The sequence below is a fragment of the Mobula hypostoma genome, chromosome 5 (genome assembly GCF_963921235.1).
Source record: "Mobula hypostoma chromosome 5, sMobHyp1.1, whole genome shotgun sequence".
Classification (NCBI taxonomy): Eukaryota; Metazoa; Chordata; class Chondrichthyes; order Myliobatiformes; family Myliobatidae; genus Mobula; species Mobula hypostoma.
The window spans coordinates 127,436,793-127,449,877 of NC_086101.1; positions in this window are offsets into that span (position 1 = coordinate 127,436,793).

The following is a 13,085-nucleotide window of genomic DNA, read 5'->3' on the forward strand; positions in this document are numbered from 1 at the left end:
ACGTCAAAGAGCAACACTCAAAACATGGCATTCCTTGGTATAAACCAATAAATACAAGTTATTAAACACAGCAGTATATTTTTTCTTGCAATATATTCTGCAGCCATTCCATAAATAAAATGCCACTGATGTGCCAAGACCACAAATGAGGTTGACACTTTGCATCTCAAAAGTGTTAGTAGGAACATTTTCAAACCTTGGGAGTAGACACCACAAACAGTAAGATGACAAGAGACTGAAAACCTAAATAACACTGAGTTAATGGTACAAAACATAAAGCAACGCCTACTCTGCAATATCCAGTCACTGTGGATACTGGCTACACTACATTACAACATGTGAGATTCAGAGACTGAGTCACAACTGTCCTAAAGTCAGTGAATATAAGATCACATTAAAGCATTGAATGGGAGAATGTAATGATCAATAAACCGATTGTTTGGAATCAAATGACCTTGCCTGGTGAGTCAGGGCTTGGTGTATTTGCACTCGTGCCATACCCTGGCCCTGGCACTCCTTCTCTACTACCCACCCCACACACTGCCCACAACGCTCCGCCCTTGCCATTCCCAACTTCCTTTGCTCCTGTCAGATTTACAAATTTGCTCTCCACTCCAGAATACTGTGCAAAAGTCTGACGCACCCTAACTGTATATACTGCTTGTGCCTAAGACTTTTGCACAGTACTGTACATCTTTGGAATATGGAGTATACTGGAGCAGCAAGAGGCGATACACAAGGAGAATATGCATACACCACATAGACAATATTAGAGGGTAGAATCAAACCTGCGTAGGTTAATGGAAAGGTGAGTCACCTGAACTATCTGCTGCATCACTCTGTCACTCAAACTGTTCTTTATGTCCTGCTTGGCCACTAGACTATGACCTTCGGCTACCTGTAATTCTGTTTCTATTACCATGACTCATGGTGGAGTTTCCATTTCACAAATACCTTGCCTTCAAGCTCATTCATTTCCAGGATCTGCTGGCTATTCTCATCAAATAATTGTCAGTATTTGTAACAAAATCAATCTAATTCACTAACCTCCGTTATTGGAGGAAATACATTGTCCTTGTCTGGTATAGCTTAAATGTGACTCCAAACCCACTTATGTGGTTCACTCCCCATTTCAGATCATTCATTTCACTCCTCATTTAAAGAGAAGTTGCAGAGACTTGGCCTTTACTGTCTGGTTTAGATGAATAAAGAACCTATTTAATTGAACTGCACAAAATTCTTAGGAAGATTGATAGAGAGATGTAATGGTAACATTTGCCCTAGTTAGGGTTTCTAGAACCTCTGGCCCCCTATCTCAATGTAAGGCGTCAGTCAAGTAGAACAGATGTGAGAATATATCTCCGCACCCAGATGTCGTGAATCTTTGGAAATGTCTACCAAAGGGGCTTTGGATACTCAGACTTTCACAGTATTCAAAATGCTGCGTAAATGTACAGAATATAAGTTGTCCAAGATGCACCAACAGAATTCTCAGGGAAGGCTGTTTGTTCAGTTGTATCTTTTCCTCCACTCTCAAGAAAATAAAGCAAGGTGACCTTCACTAACTTTTGAAGCTTCGGCACTGTTACCTTTTCCCATAAAATAATTGTCATTCACCTTCAGTACCATGAAAGCTAAGCCATCAAGGAATTATTAATTTTGCAGTTTATAACTTTTGGGGCTTTGAATGTTGAATATTCAACAGATGAAATAATATGCTGTTTGAAAATAGCTGGAAATTCGAACCCATCTCTAAATTTTTTTTGTTAATGTAGCACACCTAATGAACCTGATAATGAAAGCGATTGAAATGCAGTAGTTCAGATAGACAGTTGTTAGTATGACAACAATGCAGCAACCCAAGCAGGAATTCAGAACATGAGTAATATCTCTGATGCCTTTGATTTTGCAGCTAGATTATCAAAACATTTTCCAAGTTACTCACAGAATCACAATTATAGTACAGAAAGAAGCTATTTGGCCAGTTGAATCTAAACCAGGTTGAAAGAGAAGTCAGCTTGTCCCATTTCACCACCACCTCCCCATAACCAAACTTATCACTTTGCTCCCAATAACCGAGCTAGTCTCTGTCGTGACTGTCGATGAAAGCTACTGGAGAGAGATGCTGCTGGTAGTATAAAAGTTTTTATTCGGTACACGCAAGCTGACAGTATTTGGAGTCACTTTGGAGAGAGGTTCTCCAATCTAAATTTACATCACACTTTTATATGCTAAAGATCAAAGGTAACAGCAGGACAATTTTTTTATTATTACAATGCATTCATAATGATTCCTTTCAGTTATGTATAATTTTCAAACACCTATATCTTTTCACCAACATACCCATAATGAGTTTTAATCGTCATTTTCTCTGAGCTGCATTCATGCATATGCAGACATCTCAGGTCAATGGGGTGTTCCCTGGTTTGCAATCACCACCAATCTGCAGTTCCAGGAAGACCATTATTTTGAGCTGCATTTTAAATCCAATTTACAATCCACATTTAGATCTGAAGACTGGTTGCTTTTGAAATTAACATTTGCTATATTCCATACGTCCAAAATACTCCCTATCAGTCCCATACCCCTTCCTTCTCTCAATAGCCAAGCTGGTCCAATCCCCTTTCCCTCTCCACATAACATAACAGGTTTCATTCTCCTGCCTTCTTCCCATTTCCTTTTAGGAACTCATACAGCTTCCTTTCAAATACAAAAAAATTGCATCTGCGCCCATTATCACAACTAACCGTGTTTTTCGGACTTAACAGCTCTCTGAAATAAGCTTCCAACAGTGTCAAGCTTCAGTGCCTACATGCTATATGACTCTTCAAGCTTGAATGCTTTGTGTGCCACATGAGCTGCCAGTAGCTCTGCTTTCACCTTATACATACAATGGCAATCTTCCATCCTTGAGTTTAAGGGATTGCTGGTAGGGTGATACACAATCACGAGTTTACTGTAGTTCACTTTAGCCTGCAGTTTGTGGTTTGGGCTATCTTGAACCTGTTCCACACTTGCCAAGTACCAAACCTGCAGATATGCCCCTTAACTTGCTGCTACATCTTCATCCCCTGTTCCCATTTACAGTGCTACAGTGCCACTTTACAGTTACTTACTGTTCTGGGTAAAATGTTAAAGAGTTTTGCACAATGTAATGGGCATGTCACATGAAAGAGGAGAGATGAGATATGGAATCAAAATTGGACAATGGAATAACAAGACACATCAACAAAGAACTAGAGTGACGCTATTACAGCAGAACATTTGAAGTTCAGACATCATTTCTGGTAAGGAGTGTTTGTGCAATCTCCCTGTATATTGTGTGGGTTTCCCTGTGTCTTCCAGTTTCCTCCCACAGCCCAAAAACATTCCAGGTAGGTTAATTGGTTATTGTAAATTGTCCCGTGATTAGATTAGGGGTATATGGGGTGTCAGGGAGGGGTAGCACCTCTGGTGGGGGAACATGTCGCGTCCTTTTCAGGGTGGTTAGTCCACCTTTGGTCCCCACCTGGCACTCAGCTCTCACCTGTGGCTCCCCGTAGCTGTTTGCATGCGACAGCGGCCACACCCTGGGCAACGGCTTCGACAAGCCAGCTAAACCAGGTGAGGGTAGCCGACGGGTCTCAAACCCTCGGTGAGATAGGGAGTTGTCTATCCCAGCATGTGAAGACAGACTCCGGCGGATTGAGCGGACGAGACCAATGAAAGGTCCAACGGTCAAGAAGGCGGTCTCTGCAAGCGTCGTGGAACGTGTAGAGCAGGACAAGACACAGAAGATGTCCTGGTCATCCACTGCACCTAGTCCCATCTCCAGCCGTCCAGACTCTGTCTTGCCACTGGATCCAGATGGGAATTGGGAAGAGAGAGTGAGGCTGACGCTGCACAACTCTCCCTCACTTAAATCCAAATCACGCGCTAGTCTTGACACCATCATTATGGTGTCGAGGTCCTCATCGACGTCAACGATGGACGAACAACTTAACTTAGATTAGGGTTAATAAAGGTTGTGGGGTTGCTGAGGTAACGTGGCTCAAAGGGCTGGAAGGGAGTACTCCACACAATATCAGAAAAAAATTTTAAAAAATAACAAGTGAAGGTGATTTGTCAAAGAATTGACATAAGGGAAACATTTTATACAGCTACAGTACTGCAAAGCTAAGTCACTGAGAAATTACTTCCTCTGCTGTTTGAATTTTATATTCAACAGATGAAATAATATGTTGTTTGAAATTCGAAAGTATCCGAAAAAATTATTTATTTTGCTGATGTAGTACTCCAAATAAGGTCTTACCTCACTTTATGTATACACAGTATGTATAGGGTAGAGATAATGTGTGTGTGTGTGTTGGGGGCAGGAGGGTGAAAGTTGTTAAGAAATAGTATAAGAATGATGATAACTTTGGATCTCAGAGCAGTCGTGGCAGGACAAGTTGCTCCCTTGTTGATGTCAGCTTCTTTCTTTTCAATCTTCTGATTAGTTTCATAAAAATATAATCGTAACATGGTAGTAGTACAAAGTTATTGGGAATACATTGTTATAATTAACATGAGTGATTATAAAGCCAGATAACACTTAAATAATAGAACTCCCAATCATATAGGATACAAGTGAATAATATAAAACAAAGAAAAATGTCCAAAAAAAATCATGAAAAAGGAAAAAAAAATATTAACTCCCCCCCCCAAAAAAATAACTAATCTAAACAGAATTAATCAACTAAACTAAAAAAAAAGACCTGGGCTGTTTTTTAACATTGTAAAAAAAGAGAGAAAAGAAAACCTTAGTGTCGACGACTCCGTTCCTCTCAACCAACATGACAGAAAAGTAAAATAAGTTTGGAAATGGTCAAATTACATCAAATGCTGAATAAATTGCCTTCAATTCTGAATAAGTGGCTTCAATAAAGAGAATGTTGGTTCTAAAGGTAAACCCTGAACCCCATGTGATTTTGTTACATCTGCAGTGGCAACCCGCGGCCTACCAGAGTTTGCATATGGATTTAGAAGCCAGAAAAAGAAGATGCCATTCATCATTCCTCTAGTTAAAAAAAAAATTATTGTTTTCTATGGCATTGTACAGGATATCTGACAAAGAAACAGGCCATTTTGCCTAACCTGTCCACACTAGTGTTGATGCTTTACCTGAGCCTCTTCAGCCAAATCTATCCCTTGTTTTTCTTCTCCCCTATATTCCATTCCAGCATTCTGATAAGTTCAGTTATTTTGCTGAGTTCAAATACTCCTGACACAATTGAGCTCCATATTTTCAACAAACTTTGGGTGAAGAAGCTTCCCCGGAATTCTGCGTTGATGGCTTCTAATATACTTTCCCTCCCATCCCCCCCCCCCAAGTAAAAGCAACTCCTCTGTATCCTGGGAGCAGATGCGGTGGAGACGGAGGAACTGGGAATAGGGAATGGCATTTTTGCATGTGACAGGGTGGGAAGAGGTATAGTCGAGGTAGTTATGAGAGCAAGTCTTCCCATCCTGCCACATGCAAAAATACCATTCCCTATTCCCAGTTCCTCCGTCTCCGCCGTATCTGCTGCCAGGATGAGGTTTCCATTCCAGGATATCTCAAATGTCCTCTTTCTTTAAGGATCGTGGTTTCCCTTCTGCCGTCATCAATGATGCCCTCACCCGCATCTCCTCCATTTCCCACACTTCGGCCCTCACCCCATCCTCCTGCCACCACAACAGGGACAGAGTTCCCCTTGTCCTCACCTAACACCCCACCAGCCTCCGGATCCAGCACATTATCCTTCGCAACTTCCGCACCTTCAACAGGACCCCTAAGCACATCTTTCCCTCTCCACCCCTCTCAGCTTTCCTCAGGGATCAGTCCCTCCGCTACTCCCTGATCCACACGTCACTCCCTACGGATCTCCCACCCGGCACTTATCCCTGTAAGCGTAAGTGCTACACCTGTCCCTACACCTCCTCTCTTGCCACCATTCAGGGCCCCAAATAGTCCTTCCAAGTGAGGCAACACTTCACTTGTGAGTCTGTTGGGGTCATCTATTGCATCCGGTGCTCCCGGTGCGGCCTCCTCTACATCGGTGAAACTCGACACAGATTGGGGGACCGCTTCATCGAGCACCTCCACTCCATCCGCCACAACAGACAGGATCTCCTGGTTGCCACCCACTTCAACTCAGCTTTACAATCACATTTGGATATGTCCCTACATGGCCTCCTCTACTGCCATGATAAGGCTAAGCTCAGGTTGGAGGAGCAACACCTCATATGCCGTCTAGGTAGTTTCCAGCCACTTGGTATGAACATAGAATTCTCCAACTTCCGGTAATTCCCTCCCCCTCCCTTCCCCAGTATTTCACTCTGCCCCCTCCCCCAGCTGCCTATCACCTCCCTCATGGTTCCACCTCCTTCTACTACCCATTGTGGTTTCCCCTATTCCTTCTTCAACTTTCCTGTCTATCCCCTCCCTGCTTCCCCTCCCCCACCCCTACCCCTTTATCTTTACCCTTACTAGTTTTTCACCTGGAACCTACCAGCCTTCTCCTTCCCACCCTCCCCCCACCTTCTTTATAGGGCCTCTGTCCCTTCCCTCTTCAGTCCTGACGAAGGGTTCTGGCCCAAAACGTTGACTGATCGTTTTCACCGATGCTGCCCGACCTGCTGAGTTCCTTCAGCATGTTGTGAGTGGACCTTGATGGCTTTTATATACAGGCCTCTCAACAGTAGCTGGTATGTGGACCAGAGATTACAACAGGAAATAGAAAAGGCGTGTCAAAAGGACAGTGTTATGATAGTCTTGGAAGATTTCAACATGCAGGTCAATTGGGAAAATCAGGTTGGAAATGGATCTCAAGAGAGTGAGATTCTTGAATGACGACAAGATTGTCACAATGGTGGGGCACTGGAAGCAAGGGTGGACCCAAATGCAAGACACATCTTGTGAGGTTAATTAAATTTAGTTTATTGTTCGATACCAGGAGAACAAGCCAGTAGCAGGAATAACGAATTGGACAAGGATTCAGGACTACGACTAGGCTGGGACTAAGGGACTGGGCTAGGACTCGGAATCGGCTCCCAAAACTAGAGGAGACATGAAAAGGCTACGGTATGGACTCCGAGCCAAGGACTGGGCAAGGACCCAGTACCCAGGTCCTGCCTCGGGCTCGGACCCCAGAACCAGGCATGGACATGACATGGGCTAAGGAGAGGAGGAACATAGAAACACAGAGCCTCAGTCTCTGGAGAGCAGGTACATGGAACCATGGACACATACACAGAACACAGAGTTGGGACCCCTCCTTGGGTACAGGACATAGGGCCGGGACTCATGACCCCCCGGGGGGCAACGGCAAGACAGCCAGACTTACCCCATGGAGGCAAGGACAAGACAAGACAAGACATGACCCCCCACGGGGCAACGGCAATACGGTTTAACTTACCCCACAGAGGCGAGGATAAGACAAGACCAACACGAAAGAACACCAGACAGTACCTATCTAGCTCCGGCGATAGAACTAGACCGAAATGCAGGCGAGGGGTAGAGGAGAGAGGGGCAGAGAAGGGATTCAGACTGGGGGTAGGACAGGAATCACAGACTGCCAGGGCCAGGACTTGACTCGGACCTTGGATGCCGCTGAGTAGTGGCGAGCTCTCGACTCGGCCCGGGAACAGTAGACCACGGTTCTTGATTCCCTCTGGCGGGTTAACTGACGGACCCACCTTGGTGAGGAAACTTTGCAGGCTCGCCTTGGCGAGATAACTTGACAGGGTTGCTCCGGTGAGGAAAGGCAAATTACCGGCACTCGCTTCGGGCGGAGACTAAGCTTGCTCTGGCCAGATGACATTGGCACGCTGTACCTTTGGTGAATTTGCAGACCCTCTCGCGCCTAACAGCTGAAAGCCAGAGACTATAAACTACCAGTTCAGCCGGGAGTAAATTGCCTTCAATCACCAAGGCCGAGGGACACGGGAAAACAGAGAACCAAAGGGAAACAGGGAGTCAACGGTCTGGATCGTAACATAAACCAAGTAAATTTAAAGGAACCCCGATCCAGACCATGACAGAGATGGCTTTTTAGCGCAGTTTATTGTTGAGCCCACCAGGGGATCAGCTGTACTGGTTTAGGTGTTAGGTAATGAACTGGGGGTGATTAGGGAGCTTAAGGTAAAATAACTCTTAGAAACCAGTGATCACAATATGATTGACTTCAACTTGAAATTTGATAGGGAGAAAGTAAAGACTGACATAGCAGTATTTCAGTGGACTAAAGGAAAATACAGCGGTATGAGAGAGGAGTTAGCAAAATTAAATTGGAAAGGAGATGCTGGCAGGGATATCAGCAGAGCAGCAATGGCATGAGTTTCTAGGAAGAATGAGGAAGGTGCAGGACAGATGTATTCCAAAAACAAAGAAATACTCAAATGGCAAAATAGTACAACTGTGGCTGACAAGTGAATCAAAGTTAATGTAAAAGCAAAAGGGCGGGCATACAACAAAGCAAAAATTAGTGCAAAGACAGAGGATTGGGAAGTTCTTAAAAGCCTACAGAGAGCAACTAAAAGAATCATTAGGAGGGAAGAGATGAAATATGAAAACAAGCTAGCAAACGATATCAAACAATTTAAAAGCGAGTGGATATGGGACCAGTAGAAAATGAAACTGGAGAAACAAGAACAGAGGACAAGGAGACGGCAGATGAACGAAATGAGTATTTTACATCAATTTTCAGTGTGAAAGATACTAATTGTGTGCTAGATGTTGAAGGGTGTGAAGGAAGCGAAATGAGTGCAGTTACTATTACAAGGGAGAAGGTGCTCAATAAGCTGAAAGCGTACCCTAAAGGGTACGTAAGTTAACCGGACCAGATGGACAGCACACTAGGGTTCTGAAATATGTAGTGGTAGAGATTGTTGAGGCATTGGTAATGATCTTTCAAAAATTATTGGACTCCGACATGGTGCTAGAGGGCTGGAAAATAGAAAATGTCACCCCACTCTTTAGGAAAGGAGGAAGGCAACAGAAGAGAAATTATAGATCAGTTAGCCTGACCTCAGTAGTTGGGAAGATGTTGGAGTCAATTGTTAAGGATGAGATTATGGAGTACTTGGTGACACAGGACAAGATAGAACAAAGTCAACAGGAGATGCAGTGGATGTTATATATTTGGAGTTTCAGCAGGCCTTTGACAAGGTGCCACAAATGAGGATGCTTACAAATTTAACAGCCCATGGTATTATAGGAAAGTTACTGGCATGTTTAGAGCATTGGCTGATTGGTAGGAGACAGCGAGTGGGAATAAACAGATCCTTTTCTGGTTGACTGCCAGTGACTAGTGGTGTTCTGCAGGGGTCAGTGTTGGGACATCTTGTTTGTATGCCATATATCAATGATTTGTTGCTTTAACCCCAGCATCTGCAGAGTATTTGGTGTGTTAGCCATCAAGGTCCTTTTACCCTGGCCGTTTCTTAACTCAACCCACAAGGATTCAACATCTTCCGATCCCTTGTCACATCTTTTTATTGATTTGATGCCACTCTTTACCAACAGAACCATGCCACCCCCTCTGCCTACCTTCCTATCCCTCTAATACTATGTGTAACCTTGGACATTTAGCTCCTAACTACAACCATCCTTCAGCCATGATTCAGTGATGTCCAAAAGATCATACCTGACAATCTGTAATGGTGCAACAAGATCATCCACCTTACTTCTTATACTCCATCCACTGAGATACAACACTTTGAGTACTGTATTTGCTACCCTTTTTTGATTCTGTATACTTAATGCACTGATACTCACCCTGCTGACTGCAATTATATCCTATCATCTGCCTGTCCGTAAAGCATCACAAATCTCAACCAAACTGCCCGGTTTCTTAGTTAGGTGGTACATAGAAAAGTCGCAAAGCAAAAACAGATAATGCTGGGAACACTTGTAGAGCCAAGTTGCATCTGTGGAAAGAGAAATAAAGTTAATGTTTCAACGTTTTATTTTAAATTTCAGATATCTGAAATGTTCGGGGTTCATTTGGACTTTTTACAAGATTCTGTTCCCCCTCTCCTTTGTATCAAGCTTTATTTTGTCATTACCCTTTCTAGTTCTGATTCAGTTTATCTCTACTTTCTGCCATCTCCATCTCTGCTCTCTTCTCACTGGTGAAAAGCACATTCTGCACACCTGATTCCACTTTATGTTTGCATTACGTCCAATTCTGGTCAGCAACTTACGCTTCCTAAATCTGATACCATTCAAAACTGCTGCCTTTGTCCTACTTCACATCCACTTACCTATCACCTTGTGTTTATTGTCATATATTGGCTTCCAATTAAGCAATGCCTTATAATTCCTTCAGTAGCCTTACTCAACACTCCTTAAATCTCTCATATATTTCTGCCAACATGCAGTCTTGTGACTTCCCTGAATTTAATTGTCTAAGTATTCTGAATTTAGCTGCTCCATCTTTGCTGGGCCAGCCCTGAAGTCTTTTCTTAGTGTGACGAAAAACCAAGTTATCAGAAGATTGATGCTGATGGGAGAGATAAGAGAGACAAAAGGGAGAAGCGTTCAAAATGTTAATGGGAGACGAGAGAGATTAACGAAAAGAGACACAGTTCCGAGTATTGACAGACCGGTTGCTTTAAACCTGAACTATTTGAAGTTTGATGGACTGGCGATACCCCAGCAGGGGGATAAAAGGAACAGGTTCGCTAAGGCAAGACAGACACCACGAGATCACAAGATAACGAGACCCTGGAAGTGCGGTGTGCCCCCACAAGTTGGTAGGAGTTTGGAGGTCTGTCCGCGGGACCGACCATAGACGCACAGGGTGAAAAGGTACGATCGGCGGGAACCTGGTGTGTGTGTCCACCCTTGCCTGGGTGCTGGGTTCACCGCGGAAGAACGAACGTATTCGGAACGGAGGGGTCACTATCGGTGACCTCAGAAGACATTAAAAGGGCTCGTGCCGAAAGCTAACTGCGAGGAATATCAAAGGTCTGTGAATCGAAATTTGCATTCGCTCGCTCTCTCTCTCTCTCCAACGGCACAACAGCGATTACTGCGAACAGTACTCAGCTGAACTGAACTCTGTGTCACTTGAGACTGATCATTTCACCCCTAGACTGCGATAGAGCTTGATTGATTCCTATTACCCTAGTTCTGTGTACATGTGTGTTTTATCATTGCTAACCTGTAGCATTTATAACCTTACGATTAGAGTACTGTGTTACTTATTTCTTTAATAAAACTTTCTTAGTTCCAGTAATCCAGACTCCAACTAAATGGTCCATTTCTGCTGGTTTGGCAACCCAGTTACGGGGCACGTAATATTAGATTTCAAAAATATAATTTATTCACAGCAAAAACAATTAAAAAAAAGCAGTTGCAAAACTTTTACATCCATGATCCTTATATTCAGTGGTGTTAAATTTTATTTAAAATCCATGGCACCATTACCACTCATTTGGCCTGACATGATATTCTCTTCCAGTGTGTCAGGGGCTTCCCCAGCGCACTCAGCCCACCATGTACAGAAGTGCATGGAGCCTAGACCATGGACCTTTCACACAGAGTTTTTGCATTGACTGCAATGAGCTTCAATGCATCCCTCCATAAATACTCCTGCAGCCAGCAACATGCCAGTATGGAACATTCATTTGCAGACCTCTCGCTGTGTGGAAAGACCAGCAAGCTTCAGGCAAACCAAAGTGCGTTCTTCACTGAGCTGACAACATTCCAGCAATACACGCCCCATGGATAGCCTGTAGATGAGAGAAAGCGCTGTCATTTAGCTGGCAGGGATGTACATGAATTCAGGCCATTGCATTTATCTCTGCACCCTCTTTGCAAATCTACAGCTGGTAAAGAGGTAGGCGACTATCACTTCACGACCCCAGATACCCCGACGGCAGCAGATATAGGGGAGGGGTTGTGGTGGATGGGTGATACATTGTCTGTACAGGAAGGCACTGACAGGCGGGGAACCCTCAACAGCAGTCAAGTGAGTTCTGAGTGCTTACTGGTCGTTTCATTTCTGGCATTGAGGCACCCTGCCAGATAGAGGCATAGATTCATAGAAAAATACAGCACAGAAGCAGGCCTTTCAGCCCATCTTGTCCATGCTGAACCATTTAAAATACCAAGTCCCATTGATCTGCTCCTGGACCATAGCCCACCATACCAATATCATTTATGTATCTATCCAAACTTCCCTAAAGCATTGAAAATGAGCTTGCATGCATAACTTGTGCATGTCACAGGACACTCTGAATGAAGAAGTTTCCCCTCATATTCCTCTTAAACTTTTCACCTTTCACTCTTGACCCATGACCTCTGGTTGTAATCACACCCAGCTTCTGTGGAAAAAGCCTATTTTCCCCCTTCTCATAATTTTGTATACCTCTATCAAATCTCCCCTTAGTCTTCAATGTTCCATGGAATAAAGCTCAAACCTCTTCAATCTTTCCTTATAAATTAGGTCCTTAGGTTATGGCAACATCCTTGTAAATTTCCCTGTAAATTTTCTCTGTATTCTTTCAATCTTATTTACATCTTCCCTGTAGGTAGGTGACCAGAACTGCACAAAAATTCAACATAACATACAGCAGATTCCCATAAGATGAGAATCTTCTGTATTCAATGCTTTGATTTATGAAGTCCAATGTGCCAAAAGCTTTTTTGATGACCCCATTTATCTGTGTCACCCTCCTCAATGAATTATGGACTTGTATTCTCAGATTACTTTGTTCTACTGCACTTGTCAATGTCTGAAAGTTCAATGCATAAGACGTACCCTGGCTGGTTCTCCAGAAACGCAACACCTCAAACTTGTCTGCATTAAATTCCATCTGCCACTTTTCAGCCCATGTTTCCAGCTGGTTCAAATCTTGCTGCAAGCATTGATAGTCCACCGCCTTGCCTTCATCAACTTTGCTGGTAACTTCCTCAAAAAACTATAAGATTCGTTTGACCTGACCTACCACACATAAAATCATACACACAAGATGCTGGAGGAACTCAGCAGGCCAGGCAGCATGTATGGAAAAGAGTAAACAGTCAACGTTTCAGTCCACAACCCTTCATCAGGACTGGGAAAAAAAATGAGAAG